We start from the raw sequence: 18,693 nt of genomic DNA, 5'->3' as shown, positions 1-18,693 counted from the left end.
AGTGGCGGGTTCACCGCTATCGTAAGAACTTTTTCTGCCTGCCAGATCAGGATAGCGGGCGGTGTGCCTGGCGGGTGGAAAGCCCATCTGCCACGGGTCCACAGAGGCAATCACTACAGTTGCCTGTCGAACCCACCCGCATCTACAAAATTGTGACGGTGCCTCCATCTCCGCAAGCCTGTCTATGGCGGTTCAACTGCTATTTAAAGTGACTCTTGTTGTGCATGAAAAGATTTGGGAGACCCGTTAGGCGGAGGCTGAGAAAAAAAGGGGTTAGACTTGTTCGCGTTTCCCATGTTAAATTCCATTGGAATTTTAGACACGGCTACAGTTCGAACTGCTGGACAGAATGACACCACATTTGGTAGAGAGGTAACTGTTGGTCCAGAAAGCATCCTTTTTGTAAATTGTGTAAAACTATTGAGTAGTTTTGGAAACGTTAAAGGAAATCCAAATTTGTGTACATAGGGATGTAGATTCTCCGAGGATCCGACAGTCCCCTTGCTGAAATGTGATTGTCTGCCAACACTTCAACCAGGAAGTGTTGGCAGACATAAGATAAAAGATAGAAAAGAGGGCAGGGTAGGAATACCCTGACCTCCTAGGCCACTTGGGTGGTAGGGGTGTCCTGCGGAGAATTCACGGGTCAAAAAAGCAATTAAAAAAATTGTGACAAGAGTTGTGGTGGACCCACAGCTCCCACCGGAAAAAAAAAAGATGTGCAGACTCCATGCTTCTGTAATGTTTAGCCCCCAGGTCGGCCAGGTCCTGGGAGCTTGAGGGATTATAAAACTATGTGGGGTGCCAGCGTGGGACTCCCCACACTCTGGGGCCCGCCATCTCCCTGGGGCAAATGCTTATAAATAAATGCGGGTCAGAATGGCCCCCTCGCAGCCCCAGGTCCCGTCACCTACCTGGGGCATTTAAGAATATGTGTGTGGCCAGGCCCATTGAGCCCACCAGCACCCCGTGACTGCCACCTCCCGAGCTGAAACAAATTAATGTAAGGGGTCGCTCACTGCATGAGAGCATCAGTGGTGCATGGATGATTGAATTAATCCATAAGTGGTGCATAGATGATTGTTTGAATGTATGACTGGTGTATGGATGATTAATTGAGTGTATGAGCAGTATATGGATGATTGAATGAGTGCATGACTATTGCATAGATGATTGACTGAGTGCATGAGTAGTGTGTGGATGATTGAGTCAGTGCATAAGTGGTACATAGGTGTTTGAATTAGTAAATACGTGGTGTATGGGTCATGGAATGAGTGCCTGGGTGGTCTATAAACGATTGAATGAGTACATGAGTGGTGTATGGATGATTTAGTGAGTGCATGAGTGGTGTATGGGTGTTTGAATCAGTGCATAAGTGGTGTGTGGCTGACTGAATAAGTGCATGGGTGGTCTATGAATGATTGCAATAGTGCATGAATGATTGGATAAGTGCATGGGTGGTGTATGGGTATTTGAATGAGAGCATGAGTGGTGTATGGATGATAGAACGAGTACACTAATGGTAGATGAATGATTGAATGAGTGGAAGAGTGATGTATGGATGATTGAAGGAGTGCATTAGTGGTACATAAATGGTAGCATGACTGTATGGGGGTGTATGGAGGTTAGAATGAGTGCATGAGTGGTGCATGGATGTTACTATGAATGCATGAGTGGTGTATAATGTTAGAATGTGTGCATTAGTGGTGCATGGCCGTTACAATGAGTGCATGAGTGTTGCATGGATGATTGAATGAGTACATGAGTAGTGCATGGATGTTAGGATGAGTATATCAGTGGTGCAAGGATGATTGAATGAGTGCATGAGTGGTCCATGGATGCTAGAATAAGTGCATTTGGGTTGCATGGATTTACAATGAGTGCATAAATAGTTCATGAATGTTAGAAGGAGTGTATGAGTGGCGCATGGGTGTTAGAATGAGTGCATGACTGTTGCATGGGCTACTGAATGAGTGCATGAGTGGTACATGGATGTTACAATGAGTGCATGAGAGGTGCATTGATGATTCAATGAGTGGATGAGTGGTCCATGAAAGATTGAATGAGTACATGAGTGGTGCATGGATGACTACATGAGTGTATGAGTGGTAGATGGATCATTGAGAGAGGTCATGAGGGGTGGATAGTTGTCAGAATGTGTGCATAAGTGCTGCATGGATGATTAAATGCGTGCATAAGTGGTGCATGGATGATGGAATGACTGCATGCCTTGTGCATGGATGATTACATGAGTGCATGGGTGGTGCATGGATGTTAATATGAGTGCATGAGTGATGCATGGATGATTGAATGAGTGGTGTATGAATCATAGAAAGATCAGAGAGGAAAGTCTAAGTGACCATAACAGCATCTGCGTTACCCTTCCGGGACGAGGTGCTACACTAGCGACTGGAGAAACTTGTTCCACCGATTTAGTACCCATTAGACCAAATGGTCTGAGGATCAGATGGTCTGGAACAAACTCTACGGCCAAACAGAGGGAGGTCATAATTAGTTGTAAAATGGAAATTAGTTACTGTTTAAAAAATGTTATTAACCCTGATTTCCTATTGTCACAATTTATTAATATTAACACCATTATAGAAGGTATTTTTACCAAGACATCCCCATCCAATAGAGCTATAAAGCGGGGATGGTTTGATAAAGCCTGCACAATCGCCCTAAAGGAATTGAAGAAGGTACTATGCATCAAACCCTGAGACAGTAATGGAATAAAACAATTAAGGGTCAACTACAAAATGGCAATTTTTAATAGGAAAAAGGTTTTACAAAGTGAAGCTTGGGATAAGCTAAAGGAAGCAGCTGAGACTAAAAACTGTAAACTTTATTGGGAAACAATCAACAGTCCCTTTCTAAATACTGATGGTATCCCGGAAATAACTTCCTACGTTGCATGCAATGACTGGATCACTCATTCTTCTAGTATTTTTAACCCAGAGGGTACACCCTTAGTTGTATCAGCTAGTGAGGCTTCATCCTGGATACCTCTACCCCTGGGAATAACCCTGGAGGAGGGTCATGAAGGGCTCTCCAAAAGCAAGGGGGGGAAGGCCCCGGGCCCAGACGGGGTCCCCATTGATCTATTAAAAGCAGAACCGAATTTGTGGGCTCCTATTCTGGTGAGGACTTTTAACTGTGCGGCAGAAGGTAACATCCCTCCCTCCTGGGGCCAATCAGTTATTATTCCCCTATTCAAAAAAGGTAGCAAATCTGAGGCTTCTAATTATCGTCCTATTTCTTTGCTGGACGCCTCAGTAAAGGTCATGAGCAGAATCCTGCTCAAAAGGCTAGAAACCTGGGCTACAGACTTGAATATTTTAACAAAAGTGCAATATGGCTTCAGGAAAGGCATGGGTACTCTGGAGCATTGCGTAAATTTGGACCTCATTTTTAACAAATACACTGTAGCTAAAAAGGGCAATCTTTTTTTATGTTTTGCTGACCTGAGCAGCGCGTTTGATTTAGTTGATCACGCCATTCTTTGGGAGGTTTTGTTAGAGTCAGGGGCACCGAAGGAAATTGTCAATTTTCTGGCCAGGCTTTACGAGAAACTTTCCTGTAAGGTTCGTTATGGTACCCTAGGCGAATGTACACCGTTCCTCAAAGTTTCTAGGGGAATTCGCCAGGGATGCGTATTGGCCCCTCTTTTATTTTCCCTTTTTATTAACTGTATTGATCGTAACCTAGCCGATATCCCAGCAGATGCTCCCCTGATAGGAGGTAAACCTGTCCCAATCTTACTATATGCGGATGACGCTGTTCTCTTATCCCGCACTCAGCTTGGGTTACAGCGACTAATTGATAGTTTTATGCTGTTTATTCAAAACAGGAGGCTCCGTGTGAATAAATCCAAGACCTATGTAATGTTGTGCGGGCAGACTGTAAATAAACTGAAGCATAACTTTTTTTTGGATAGCAATAAGATGACACAAGTTAAATCTTTTTGTTATTTGGGAATTACTTACACTAATGACGGGTCATGGACATCTGAGTTCGACAACATCAGACTGAAAATGTTGCGGTCCACCAGTAGTATATTCCGATTTGCATCCAAGCTTGGATCGAGAAGTATCCCAGATATGATTAATATATATAACATCCGTTGTGTTTCTTCTGCATTGTATGGGGCGGGCGTGTGGGGTCATACTGAAGGCCCTTCGTTCCAAAAAGACGAAAACAAGTTTTTAAAGAGACTGTTATGTGTCCCTCCTTCTGCCTCTGTACAACTAATTCACGATGAGGTAGGGATCGAGTTTATCTCTGACTTAGCAGCCGTTCGGCCACTCTTATTGTGGCGCTCTATTTGGGCTAAGCCAGAGACTCGATTCACTCAAGAGATTATCCTTGATTGTATAGGATTGGATTACTCATTACGCATACAGTGGTTGAAATACAATCATTTCTGGTACAAAACCTTATTTGAAATTGATGTTCTCCTTGACCCCGAATTGGCAGTTGCAATCCCTAAAAAAGAAATTAAACAAACATTTTTAAACTTTAAAAAGAATGAACGAGATAAGGTGCATGGCGAGTTAGCCACCGTGAAGTTCTACAAGGAACTGAATTTAACCCCGGGGCTTCAAACCTACCTTGCGAACGTGTCCCGTCCCTCCCATCAATTTGTGCTAACCCGAGTTAGATTGGGTATTGTACACCACCTTGTGGCATTCCCAAACCAGAAAATAAGATCTGAAACTCCCTGCCCGTGCGACAACATTTCACGACAGAGCTGCTGTCATTTTCTACTTTTTTGTAAATTTTATCACTTTTTAAGGGTAACGTATCTAAAACCCATCTTTTTAAAATATAATATCCGATCTTCAAAGAGCGCTCTAGTACTATTATCTTCCCTAGAGAACGTGGATATTTGTTTCTTTGCTGCTACTTTTATTTTAAAATGTACAGCTGCCAGGAAGAGCATAGTGCTGCTATAACTTTATATATTCCTGTCTGTACATTAATGTCCTTGTTTATGCTGTTTTATGCTCACAGTATGTAAACGTATGGTCCTTTTTACATATATCAAATTATTATTCCCGTGTTTGCCCGAGCCATATTTGAATTTTTGTTTTAAAATGTACAGCTGCCAGGAAAGCACTTGGTGTGATAAATATATTTAATCCTGTCTGTACATACATGGCCTTTTTTTAGCTTTTTAGCTACGTTTTACTTTCTTTATTACTCCTGAGTATATTTTGAGTCATTTTTAGAATTATTATATATGCAATGAATTGTTTTTAGATGTTTTTTGCTTGTATGATTTGTATTTCTCAAATCGAATAAAAGCTTATGACTTGACTTGAGTGCATGAGTGATGCATGGATGATTGAATGAGTGGTGTATGAATCATAGAAAGATTGCATGTGTAGTGCATGGATAATTGAATGAGAATGAGTGATGCATGGATATTAGATTGTTATGTTATATATCTGTAAAGCGCTCGAATCATCCTGGGGCATCTCGGTGCTGACTAGGAAAGTATAATGAGAGTTGGTAAGCCAGGATAGATTAGATATCTTTCAGCTGTTTCCTGAAAATGCTGTAGCTTGGGATTTTGCGTGGAGCTGGAGGGAGCTCATTCCAATACCTTGGGGTAAGATATGAGAAGGCTCTACCCCCAGTACGGACGAGACAAACTCGAGGAACCTGAAGGAGATCCTGGGTACTAGATCTAAGTTTCCTGCAAGGGAAATATTTTAATAGTTTTTTCCGCAAATATAGGGGACTTCTATCGTTCAGCACGTTATATGTAAGGCAGCACATCTTAAAAAGGATCTCTTCTTCACTGACAGCCAATGCAGTTCCCTTAACAAAGGAACCGAAGATGAACCTGCAGGACGATTTAAAATCATTCTTGCTGCAGTGTTTTGTACTACTTGGAGTTTGGCCAAGAGGGTATTCCCCACTTCGGCCAACAAAGCATTGCCATAGTCAAGGCGACTAATTACCATCGCCTGGACTAAAGTTCTGCGGTGGGGGGTAGGCATGTAAGGAAGAATTTTCCTGAGAAGCCGGAGACCATAATAGCACGAACCCGTGGTAGCCGCGATGTGATCCTTCATAGCTTCCAGCTTTTGTTCACTTGCAGCAAAGGTGAGGCTTTTGATGGCGACAGGATAAAGCGCTGTTTGAGTGCAGTATTCGCGTGGTTTCTGAGGCACAGCCTGAAGTGCAACTCAGATAAGTCTGAGTTGCTTTTCTTCGGCTGTGCTCCTGATCCGGACTGGAAGTCCTGGTGGCCCCAGGACATGTTTCCCCCTGAGCAATCATCTTCCCAAGCAAAAAATCTGGGAGTGCTGCTTGATGATGCGCTCTCGTTTAGTCCCCATGTTACGGGGCTATCTGGGAAATGTTTTGGCATCCTCAAGATGTTGAGGAAGTTTCTTCCTCTGCTGTCCGTACAATATCGGAAGACAGTAGTGCAGGCGTTGGTGGGATCTAGATTAGATTACGCCAATGCACTCTATGCAGGTCTGCCCAAGTATCTTTTGGCCAGACTGCAAGTTGTGCAAAATTCGGCGGCCAGAGCTATCTTCGGCCTGCCAAGGAGAACAAGTGCACAACTGCTTTTGAATAGGCTGCACTGGCTGCCTATTTCGAAAAGAATTAGATTTAAAATTCTGACGCTGGCCTTCAAAGCCCTTCATTCCATCGGTCCTAATTATATTAGGAAGCGGATTGCTTTCTATGTGCCTCGGAGGGTGTTACGATCTGCCGATCTGGCTAAATTGGAGGTGCCTCCGGCTAAGCGTGTTCGGATGGGAGAACGAGCCTTTCAATTTGTGGCAGCCCGATGTTGGAATGAGCTCCCTCTCCCTCTACGCAAAGCTACGAACCTCCTGGCGTTTAGGAAAGAGTTGAAGACTCTCCTCTTTTCTGCGTAATTCTTTTGACAACTGTGCTGCTCCTCTATGTGTCTGTAGATCTTAGGCCTCTTTGCAAAAGCGCCGGGACGCCCCCTTGGGCAGCCGTGCGCTCAAAAAATAGGGCCTTAACATAACATAACATAACATAGTCAGAGCCCGGTCCAATTTTAAACCCAAATGTTTTAATGACTGTTTGGGGGAGGGGGCCGTGCCCAACTGAGCAGGCCACCAGTCCTCCGACCAAATGTCCATGGCGTTACCCATTAATATCACCTCCGTTTTTTCCGGATTCAACTGGAGACAGTTTATACCAGTGGCAAAACTGATTTTGTCGAGCTCTGGGTTTGGTCCGATGGTAAACATAAGCTGCGTATCATCAGCATACGAGATGATCTCCAAGCCCAGCCACTCAACAATCCTTGCCAGCGGAGCCTTGTATATATTGAAAAGAGTTGGACTTAAACAAGAGCCCTATGGAACCCCCTTGACAAGATGCATTTTTGGCGAGGTATAGGGTCCCAGCATGACCGTTTGGGTTCTCTCAGACAGAAAGTGCTTGAGCCACTTGAAAGCTACCCCATTGATACCACAGGAAAGAAATCTCTCTGCCAGCTTAGAATGTGAGATGGTATCAAAAGCTGCGGAGAGATCTAGGAGAATCAGAATTACTGAGCCTCCCGCATCTATAGTCTGTCTGAGAGAATCGGTCACAGCCAGAATAACGGTCTCCATGCTAAAACCTGGCCAGAAACCCGACTGAGAGGGATCCAAGAGATGATTATCCTCCAAGTAAGACCTTAATTGTTGGCTAATAATACCTTCCAATATTTTGCCCAGCAGGGGTAGCAAAGAGATAGGACGGTAATTACCGAGAATTGAAGGATCAGCCATGTTTGTTTTTAATAGTGGGCGTACAAATGCCTCCTTCCAGATGGCTGGTATAGTTCCAGTATGGATCGAACGGTTAAATATATCTCGGATTACGGGGGCACAGCTTGTGGCTAGCAGCGCCATTGTTTTTGGGGGACAAAGATCTGAGGGTGACCCAGATTTGACAGCAGCAAGACCTTTTGAGTGTATGAGAGGTAGATTGATGAGCAGGCCTGGGCGGTAAATTCCGTTCCATTCGCGGAATTTTCGGTATTTGGTAATTTCGCGCTACACGGAGAACGTGAAATTGCCCAAAAATCTGCGTTCCGCTACTTTGCAAAATGTTTTACTTGTTCGCGTTCTCAAATGCGTGTTTGTGAGATATTTCCACCGAGCACGCAAACAGCGATTGCGAACAGTAAATAGGCATCGTGAACAAGCAATTCCACGTGTTCGCGGAATTCCTGCGTGTTCGCGAAGATTTTTTACTGTTTCGCGGAGATTTGCGTAATGCGATTACGCAAATTCCGCCCACCCCTATTGATGAGTTAATTACTGCATGAGAGAGGTATGCATGTTAGAATGACTACACGACTGGTGCTTGGATTTTTCAAAGAGTGCATGAGAGGTGCTTGGATGATTGAATGAGAATATGAGTGGTGCATAGATGTTAGAATGACTGCATGAATGATGCATTGATATCATTATGAGTGCATCAGGGGTGTATGAATGTTAAAATGAGATCATAAGTAGTGCATGGATGTTAGAATGAATCATTACTGGTGCATGGATGATTGAATGCATCTATGAGTGGTGTATGGATGATTTAATTAATCCATGACTGGTTTATAGATAATTGCATAAGAGAATGAGAGGTGCATTGATGCTATAATGAGTGCATGAGAGATACATTGATGTTAGAATAAGTGCTTGAATGATTACATGAGTGGTACATGGGCGATTCCATGAGTGCATGAGTAGTACATGGATGTTAGAATGAGTACATGAGAGGTGCATGAATGATTGAATGAGTTCATCATGGGTGTATGGATGGTTGAATCACTGCATGAGTGGTGCATGGATGGTTGCATGAGTGGTGTACAGATAATTGAACGAGTATATAAGGGTTATACTAATGGTTGAATCAGTGCATGAGTGAAACATGGATAATTAAATTAATCCATAAGTGGTGTATAGATGATTGAATGAGTGCATGGATGATTAAATGAGTGCAGGGGAAGTACATGGGTGATTGAATGAGTGGTGTATGGATGATTGAATGAGTGGTGTATGGATGATAGTATGAGTGGTGCATGGATGTTAGAATGATTGAATGAGTGCATGTGTGGTGCACGCTGATTGTGTGTATGACTGGTATATGGATGATTGAATGAGTGCATCAGTGGCATATGAGTGTTTGAATGAGTGCATGAGTGGTGCATGGGTGGTTAAATGACTACATGGGTGGTGTATTAGTGAATGAATGAATGTCTCAGTGAGTGAATGGGTGCTCGAGTGTGTGTAAGGTAATGTGAGTGGTTCATCAGTGCAAGTATAAGTGAGTGAATAGAAGCATGACTGTGTGTATGGGTGACTGACTTACACGTGAGTGCCTGTGTCAATAAGTAAATAGGTACAATTGTGCATGTATAGCTGACTGAATGGATGTATTAGTGCTGATATGGGTAACTGTGTTGATGAGTACATGCATGGTCATTTTAGAGCACGTATGAGTGAGGAAATGGGTGTATCAGGGAGTCTATGGGTGAGTGAAAGGGTGGTTCACTTTATATACGGGTGAGTGAAACAGTGGATGAGTGGCTGTATAGGTCAGTGATTGGGTGTGCGAGTGCCTGTATAAGTGAGTGAATGCCTGCATGCATGCCTGCATAGGTTTGTAAATAGGTGCATGAGTGCTTGTATGTGTCGGTGAATGGGTGCATTTGTTTCCTTATGAAAGGAAAGATATGGTTGTATATAATCTTCAAAATTACAGAATTATACCAACATAGATTACTTATCAGGTAATAGATTAAGACAACATTTTGAAAACATTATTATTTCTTTTTCACTATTCTCAGTTTTCATACTTCTTCCCCATAAATAGTGGTTTGTATAAAACATCATCATGGAACAGTCGGGAAAAGAACAATTAATGGATTGTATAGTACATCTATACAAATAAGTGCTTCTATGCATAGTACTCACTAAAATTCATTTAAGTAGGACCTTTTTCAAAACTGACAAAATAATATGAGGAAATGTAAGTTATAACTGTTTCTTAGATTCTTATATCTGGTACAATATGACATGTAATTGTGAAGCAGTCTTCAATTTTGCAGATCCTTTTGAAAACATCCTTCCTTGTAGGTGAAATAACATAGGACGTGGATAATTAAATTACACTAATGTGTAGACAAAATACTACACATTAGTATGTAGAGGTTGTTGTTGGAGAAACAAAAGGCTTGTTTTTATTTTGAAGACAGTTTTAGGCGGTAACGTAAGGCTGCTGTTATTGCATTATATCCATTCAGTAGTTGACTGAAATAAGAGAATGTAGTGTTTAGATGTTATATAAACTCATTTGTTGAAGGTAAAATGACTGTTGCATTTCCAACAATATTTTGAAGACATTACCCCCAATAGGTGGAATAATGTCTAATAAACTGTCAACCACATAATAAAAAACACAGTACACCAGTTTTTTATCTACAAATAATTGTGAGATTTCTGACTGAAGAAATAACAGATATAAGTTTGGTATTCTTGGGTTGGTTTTTAGATTCAGGTCATTGCATTCTGTCCATCCAGATTGCTATCTTAAATAGACAGTATAGTGTCCGACATTGTATTTACTCCGTCATGAAAGATAATTGCCAAAGTAGTACAAATCCTTCCTGAAAAATATATTTGTCCAGCTACAAAGTTTGATATTTCAGTATTGAATTTCAAACCATCTGGTCTGCAGCATTGTAACATTATTACAATGTATTTTCCTGTTCGTTTTAGCACCAATGTAGATAAAAAGTCTGATCTGCATTTTTGGGCAGGTCAAATTTTGGTTGCCACTTTTGGTTAATTGCTGAAAAGGCACAGTTTTACCATCTGGTAATGTCAAGTAGATGAACCATTCTGAATTGTTTACAGCATGGTTGGTGAATTCACAATCTTTGCAGTTATGCTGCCAGTTGTACCTTAATCCAAATAACTCATGAATATTTACTTCTTCCTACTCTAATACTCGTAGTAGTACCATAGCATATTTTTATGCACCTTGTTGAATATTCACAGAAAACACTCTAAATCCAGTACATACATCTATAAGATCTCGCATTCCTGAAGCAGAATGTAGTTCTGTCAGTGAGTAAATGTTGTAGCAAACCATATAGTGCAGATCAAAATCTGTTAGCTATTATTCATTCAAGTTCAGTAACAATATCTGGCAAATGGAATAGTTCATTGACAACAACGTTTGCTTAGCAGTTGACATCTGAATTGATGTCGAACTGGTAACCTACAATTTCTCCACAATTTAGTACTTTCCTCTTCTTTGATTGATGGGGATTTTCCTTTTATACTTCCTTTTGATCTACATCTATATTCTGTTTAGTTAACTTCTGATTTGGACAGATTAATTGTTTCTCATGAACAGGATACTGGCTTAAATGAGGAGCGAATACAGACCGTAACCAATTATATTCCCTTACAGAGCTTTCATCAGAACTAGCTTTCCCGATAATCATACACATGACATCCCTTCTTTGAATGTAGTACATCCAATATTTACAAAAGCTGCATTGACACTTAGCTTAGCCCTTGTGATTTGTGGATTGTTAAAGCATATGCCACTGGCACTAGAAACGGCTTTCTCTGCACATATAAGTCTTTCACTAACAAAAAACATACAACGCATTGACCAATCTCCTTGACACTCCTTTACCTGATGACATTTTCTCACCATATATTCCCTGTCCTCTCTGGATAATTAAGAAAATGTATAACTTTACCTATTGCATCATTTACTAACCTGTCTTCAGCATGTAACTGCTTCTCTAATCCTGCAGGGTTTAATACAGACTTTTCCAAAGAATCCAATTGTGGTTGTAGTTTGTCAGTACTATTGCTAATCCTTGATGTTCCATTTTATCAGTATCCAAAATAGTTTCTTCCTCCAGTTTGAGTAATTGTTTATTGAAGTTGGAGCACTACTGTAGGGTTAGCATTAAACAAACTATAGACTTATTTTCTTTAATGAAATTATTCCTTAGTTGTGCTGGTGTGATATTTAATGGAAATAACTTGTTGAAAAGGTGAGTTTCCAAATCATGTGCAGAAAACTCTGCTCCGCGATGTGCAGCAGAGTTTTTTCCCCGCTCGCGATAGCGAATGGTAAGTTCACGAGCACCAGCTGCCGCTCTGGTAGAATTTCTACCCGAGCAGCAAGAATACCAGCACAAACTACATTTCGCACTGCACTCCGCCACTCACGGAGCTTCGCTGAGTTTTTTTGCAACTTCGCCCAGACCTGGTTTTGTTAGTACTCATACTATAATGTCTTTTAGTATATCTCCATATTCCATCTCTTTTGCTTGGTGCATATTTTTCACTAATTCTTTGTATTCTATTCAAAGCATTGCCAAAATATTCATGTTTCCAATACTTCCAAGAAAATTTCTTGTTTCATCATTTAGAAATGTCTTGAAAAAAGGTTGGCTTTTTAAAGGTGTTAGTTATAGTAGTTCACTAAATACAATTAAATGTTTTCCACCAAACAATACATCATTTTCTTTTCAATATCTGCTGCATTCTTAAATATATGAAGGCAAGCATTAGGTTCGACACCATGCTGATCTCATCAATAATCAGAAGCTTCAGTTTTTTTTAATACTCTTGCTACCTCATGACAATCGTCACCTGATAATTTTTGGTGTTTCAGTTTTTTGTCATGTTCCACAGGTAGCAATAATAGTCAATGAAGATTAATTCTGTTAATATTATGGCAAGCTAATCCTGTTGGTGCAGTTACTACACATGACAATTTTGAATCTGTAGTCATCTGTAGATAACTGGTGAGTACTTTAATTAGGAAGATTTTTCCAGTGCCAGCTTCACCACTCATATAAAGTAGAACTGGCTTAAATTAAGAATGATGACAGACTTACTTCTCATCCATGTATCCATGCTGTATTTTATCTGTGTCTTCATAAAAAATGTTTTTCTGTTCATTATTCGGTTGCTGTACTAACTGTTCAAAGTCCTCAATGTTAACTTTTGCATGCTGCATTACATTCTCCACCTCATCTCATTCATAGCCATAGCTGCTTCATTTCGAATAACAGGCTCTCCAAGAGGATCTTGACTTGCTAGTGCCGAACTTTGGCTGCTCTATGATTTCTCCTTGGTTATCTCAGCTGCGAATGCTTCCTCCTGTTCAATCTCATCTCCTAACATTTGAAGGTAGTCTGAAAAAACTGAGCACTCAATGGTGTCTTTCACAGCATTGAGAGAGTCTTTGTAACAGTCATAGTCTCCATGGAATTCTGATTCTGCATGTCATGGCTAGAACAAATGCAAAAGTGCCAAATCGAAAAACATATTTTTGTCTAGTGTTGGAAAACTCAGCTTTCTAAGGTTGATTAGATTTCCTTTCTTATGTCTCGCCAAACAACCATCCCATCCAAGGACTGCATATTTTCCTTCTTCAATGTTTTCAGTAGAGTTACTTCTATATGTATAATGATGAAGTATTTCATATAGGCAAAAACATGCTCTCAAAATGTGTTCTTCTTCTTGGGTAATATGTATCCAGCATTTTAGTCTTCAGAATGTCTCTACTCTTGAGTTCAAATTCAGAAAGATATTGTACTTCTGGGAAATACTTTACTACTCTGTTATGACTGTTTGCAAGTCCAAGGCTAACCCACATTATTCCTCTTGACTTAGAGAATTAACTAGCTGAGCCTAGCCTGTCTGAGCACTCATATGAACCTATTTCTCTATGGGGAAGCATTTTCAAACGAAACCTGTAAGACTCTTTTCAGCAGAAATCTCCTCCCACATCTCTTTCATCTCTGTCTTCTCTAGTTTTGTAATAAATAACATGACATAGCGAGCAACAGCAATAGAGCTGTCTGCAACAAATTGTAGATCCATATTTGTGTTCCACATCTTCAGAATGGCAGGGTTGTAGTCAATATTGTAGTTGGAGGCCTCTGTTCATCTTAGGTTCTATGTGTTTTTCTGTGATTTCCTAGTAAGGGTGTGTGACTACAGACAAAAAGATATCCACTCTTCCTTCTGAGATGACAGGTCATAGGAATCCAAAACAAATCTCATGTAAACATTTCCTTTGGACCCATATTTTTGACAACCGTATTTTCCACACCTATTACTTTAGGAATCACAGAACTTGTATTAACATCTGTTCAACACTGTTCTTTGGTATTTCACAAATCACATACTGCACTATGAAAGACAACAAAGACTCATCAGTGTCTGTTCCAAACTTTGGGGCATCTTTTACTCATAGCAGTATGTGAATATGTGGAGCACCTCTAGCTTGGTACTCTTTCCGCCAAATTAAGTTAGTCACTTTACCAAGAGGAGGATTTGTTTTGTTGCAGATAAAAACTATCATGGCTTGAAATCTGTGGTTAAAATATCTGCAAACCTTTGTAGGGTCCAATGAGCAATGTGTTCCTAGTGTCTGCAGATCAATGTATTTTATATTTGAATTTGCCTCTTTCAAAAATTCCAAAAGGTCATCCCATGCATACTCAGCACAACTGAGTGTAAGAAACCATGTAAGTGATCCTGAGTTTCTCAACATGCATTTCAGATCACCAAGACAACAATACAAATAATTTTTGGTACCACATTGACATGAGATTAATTAAATTATATTCCAGCTGTTTATCTTTTCCTTTCACTTTATTGCCTAATTTCCCTGCTGATAGATTTTGAAGCTTCACTCCTGTTTTCATAATGTGATTTATGGCTTAAGACAACCCAGACAAGTTACTCTCAAATAGTAGATGAAACATGTAAGGGATACACACTGGTGAAATTGTGGGTCCTCTGAATAAAGTCTAAATATTCTGTACTCTGCCGCTGGTATTTATACAAGCTGGTCATCATACCTACCACCTACTCCAGTAGGAAACAAATGTGGGAAAAAGCAAGCTTTTAAACTTCTTTTCCACAGATTTAAGGAAACCCCTTTCACTTCTTTCAATTGACATGGATCAATAGCATCACCAATGATTTCTCTAGAAGGCAGGTGATGGATGCTATTGTGTTCATAAATATCTTCTGATCTGGATCAATCAACATTTTCAGTCTGACCTGTCAATACAGATCTGTCATCCTCCTTGTGTGTGAAATCTTGAAGAATATTTACATTTCTATAGTAAATGTTATTTTCTGCCGATATACAGTTGATTTCTAACTTTGTTAACATCTGCTAAGTCTTGCCATATCTTTTTACTCTTGGTAGGGACACCATTTACTAGTATTACAAGTCCCTTGTCCAGATCTCTCCGCGCCCCTATAGTTTCAAAATGTTGGCTTAAAATCTAATGGCAAGTACACAATTCTACCTTTGAGGCCTTTCTGGAGCTCATTTGGAGATCATTTCCCTGTCTTTGGCTCCATACTTACTATAGCTTGAAATGGATGTATACATTGGATTAGTATGGATTCATAAACATTCAAATCTTTATGTACTTCTGGAATAGGTGCTATTTCTAACTAATGTACTGATCTAGCTGGCATTTTGTTTTCCTCTAGCCTATTATAGCAGTACTTACATATATTTTGCCATGTGGAAAAGTCAAACCGTTCCTCTACAAATAAGCAAACTGAAACTTCAGTCCACTCATTGTCTGCTTTTCATTTTTAATGTACAAGTCAACATTCTGAGTTTGCCTTTTGTAGTGAAGGCGTCGACAACAAATGTAAACACAGCTTGGGTTCTCTGAACAAACACTATAAAAGTTTCTAATCTCTTCTTTAAAATTATCAACACTAATACCAGTGTGCACTTCCTGTAGACCTGCACATACCAAAACCTCATTTCCCCTACACTCCTCTTCAGGACCAAAGAAACAAAAAAGTACATTATCACAAACCTTTGCTACCTCTGCCACAGTACCATGCAAAGGATCTCTATTCATTTCTCCTAAATATAGAGCAGGAGTTTCGACATAGTAAAGCCTCCTAACTAAAGTTCATATTTTTGAGTGGAGTACACCTAACAATCTGAAATGATGAAAGGTGTTTTGGCATACTTCCTTTGCTATGTCGTCATGAGCCACGGTTCTCGTGTGCTTATGACGAGCTGAGCTCGTCATGACCGTTAGAACGCTCAGACGCGGGGCTAATTCCCCTGCTGTACTGGGCGTTCTAAGGAACGGGCGTGGTCATGACGAGCTCAACTCGTCATGAGCACACGAGAAATGTGGCTCATGACGAGCTGAGCTGGGGTGCTGGGCGCTTTCCCTCCCCTCAGCACAGCGGGGGAATCAGCCCCGCAGCCAAGGGGTTAAAGCGTTATGTAAGAAATTTCTCAAAATATCAATTGATTGCTGTTGAATACTGAAAACACTACAACAGTTCCATTTGTACACTGGGTGCCTATCTTCCTTGCACATCTGCAGCAATTACTTCCTCTACATTTCTAGGTACCATTATTTTTTGGGGAATAGGAGTGTCATTCTTCATCTCATATTATCGTCCACATTCATCAACTGCATGCACTAATATGTGTTGTCTTGCAAGAAGCCTTCTTCGTTAAAGAAAGGCTCAGTGTTAGAAGTATGCATCTATTCACCACTAAAAACCTTGCAAAAGTTAGTTCTATTTACAAGTCTTTTCTTTTGGCTTCATCTCCCTATTGATAATACTATTTTTTCTTGTATCTTCATTCTGTTCACAAAACAAATAGCGTCCTCTTCACAGCAAAATCTTTATCGACTACACCCTCAACACGTTCCTTTTGTCTGATCGTGTCTCTTCTTCTTTTATACTTTTTCATATTTGTAATTAAATTCTGTGTTATTCTACTATGGGACATTCTAAGTCGTATTTCCTTTAAATGCTTCTTTCTCCTACCTAAAGTCTCTCCTTTTCTCTTCTGAGTTTAAGCCTTCTTTCCATATATTTGTTCACCTTTCTCACTGTATATGATATTTTCTCAGTTAATAACTTCATTTTGCATTTTTTCCAGTTGAGCACCACAATCTTAAGAAATGTCTTTGTTCGCTTACCACCAGCTCTTTTCTCTTTTATCACTTTTTCCACATTTTGCCCCGTTATTTCTCAGTTCTGAGGAGATGGCATTTTTGCTGCTATTTCTTTCTGCTCTGACATTTTGTTGGCAGTCTATTTGTGGTAAATAAATAATTAATTACCGGTACTATTTTTCTATGCATTCAATAAAACAGATAGCTCAATAAATAAGAGGCAGGATCCGGGGTATCTGAGTCGAACAGGCTTTAATCAGGCACAAGGGAAGGGACAGGATCGGAACAGCCTGAAATAGAATGGCATGGAATGGCAGCTGCCACGTCTCATTAACAGTACATAGTATATATAGGAAAACATTACAATTGCATTGAATACAGTAGGCGTAACAAGTGACAAACGTAAGATAAGAACACATGGGCGTAAAAAGAAGGCGTGCACAGGGCGTGCACGAAGACAGGTGATGAGAACGTCACAGAAGTGTCATAAATGGGTGGATACATGGAGGGGGCTACCTGGGCAGCTGGAACCTTTAACCTAGTGGTGCGCGCAAACGGACCATGACGTGTAACTGGGGAGAGCTGGGGGCTCCGACTTCTGCACTAGAAGAGGAGACTAAAGTCTGAGATGTCAGGACGACATGTACCTATAGCATATCTGGTATCTGGTGTTTGGAGTACATGTTGATAAAATCTAAAAGTCATCAGAGCAAAGGCTACTTGACACTAAGGCTGATGCATGCATATATTCTTCATGTATTGTGTGAGCTATGAATCTTCTATGGATACTAATACAGTAATTCACTTGCATGGAGACAGGAAGACTAGACTATAGCTGAAGATGTTTATGCGGTTCGTTAGCTTAGGAATGTGAAGACGGAGAGCTGAACTGATAACTAGAGGCATAACATATTCTTGGCAGACAGGCAGGCAGAGCCAGGCCGGGCACCGCGCTGCGCGGCAGGAAGTAAGCGAAGGGTCAGGGATGCGGGAGGGGCTGCCTCGCTCCTCGGAGTGGGTTCAGGAGACTGGAGCTTGAATCTGGTGTTCAGGCCCTTTTGAGGCCTAGAAACGGGGACAATTCGATGAATTAACGTGCACAATGTAAAACGTTGTCAACATAGGCCTAATACTCGTTGCTTTCACGAGAACTGGAAACTGGCATACTAACGTTGGACACAACTATAATTGCGTCTTTAATCGGTCATAGGGGGATATATGCATATTAATCATGCACATATTACATAGGATGGGGAACACGTAGGGACACATGACGAGGCAAAATTCAATTTTCCTCATTCCCTCCTTGTGCCCTACGTTTCCATCAGGAAACATCAATATTCATGATACCATCTATCTGTTCATAGAGCATCATTTGCTCGTCTCGAATTGTCTTGGAACGGGACTGTGGACTTGGAATACAAGAGGTAGCGCACAAGCCGCAAATCGCAGGGCCACATTGTAAACATAGGCAACAACTGAATATGACTATTACTACTATACCCAGGAATGACAATACTTTCCATCCCCAGGCAGATATTATACTCCAGAGCCAACCGGACCATGTCCAGGTGCCTGGATTCTGGTGTAACTGATGGGCAATTTTATGAAGTCTGGTTATAGCTGAATAAACAGACGGTGCGTTATTAGGAATGAAAATGCAGCAACTAGATCCGATGACTCTACAAGCT

This window comes from Lissotriton helveticus, chromosome 2_1 (genome assembly GCF_964261635.1).
Source record: "Lissotriton helveticus chromosome 2_1, aLisHel1.1, whole genome shotgun sequence".
Taxonomy (NCBI): Eukaryota; Metazoa; Chordata; class Amphibia; order Caudata; family Salamandridae; genus Lissotriton; species Lissotriton helveticus.
This window is presented reverse-complemented; position numbering follows the sequence as displayed.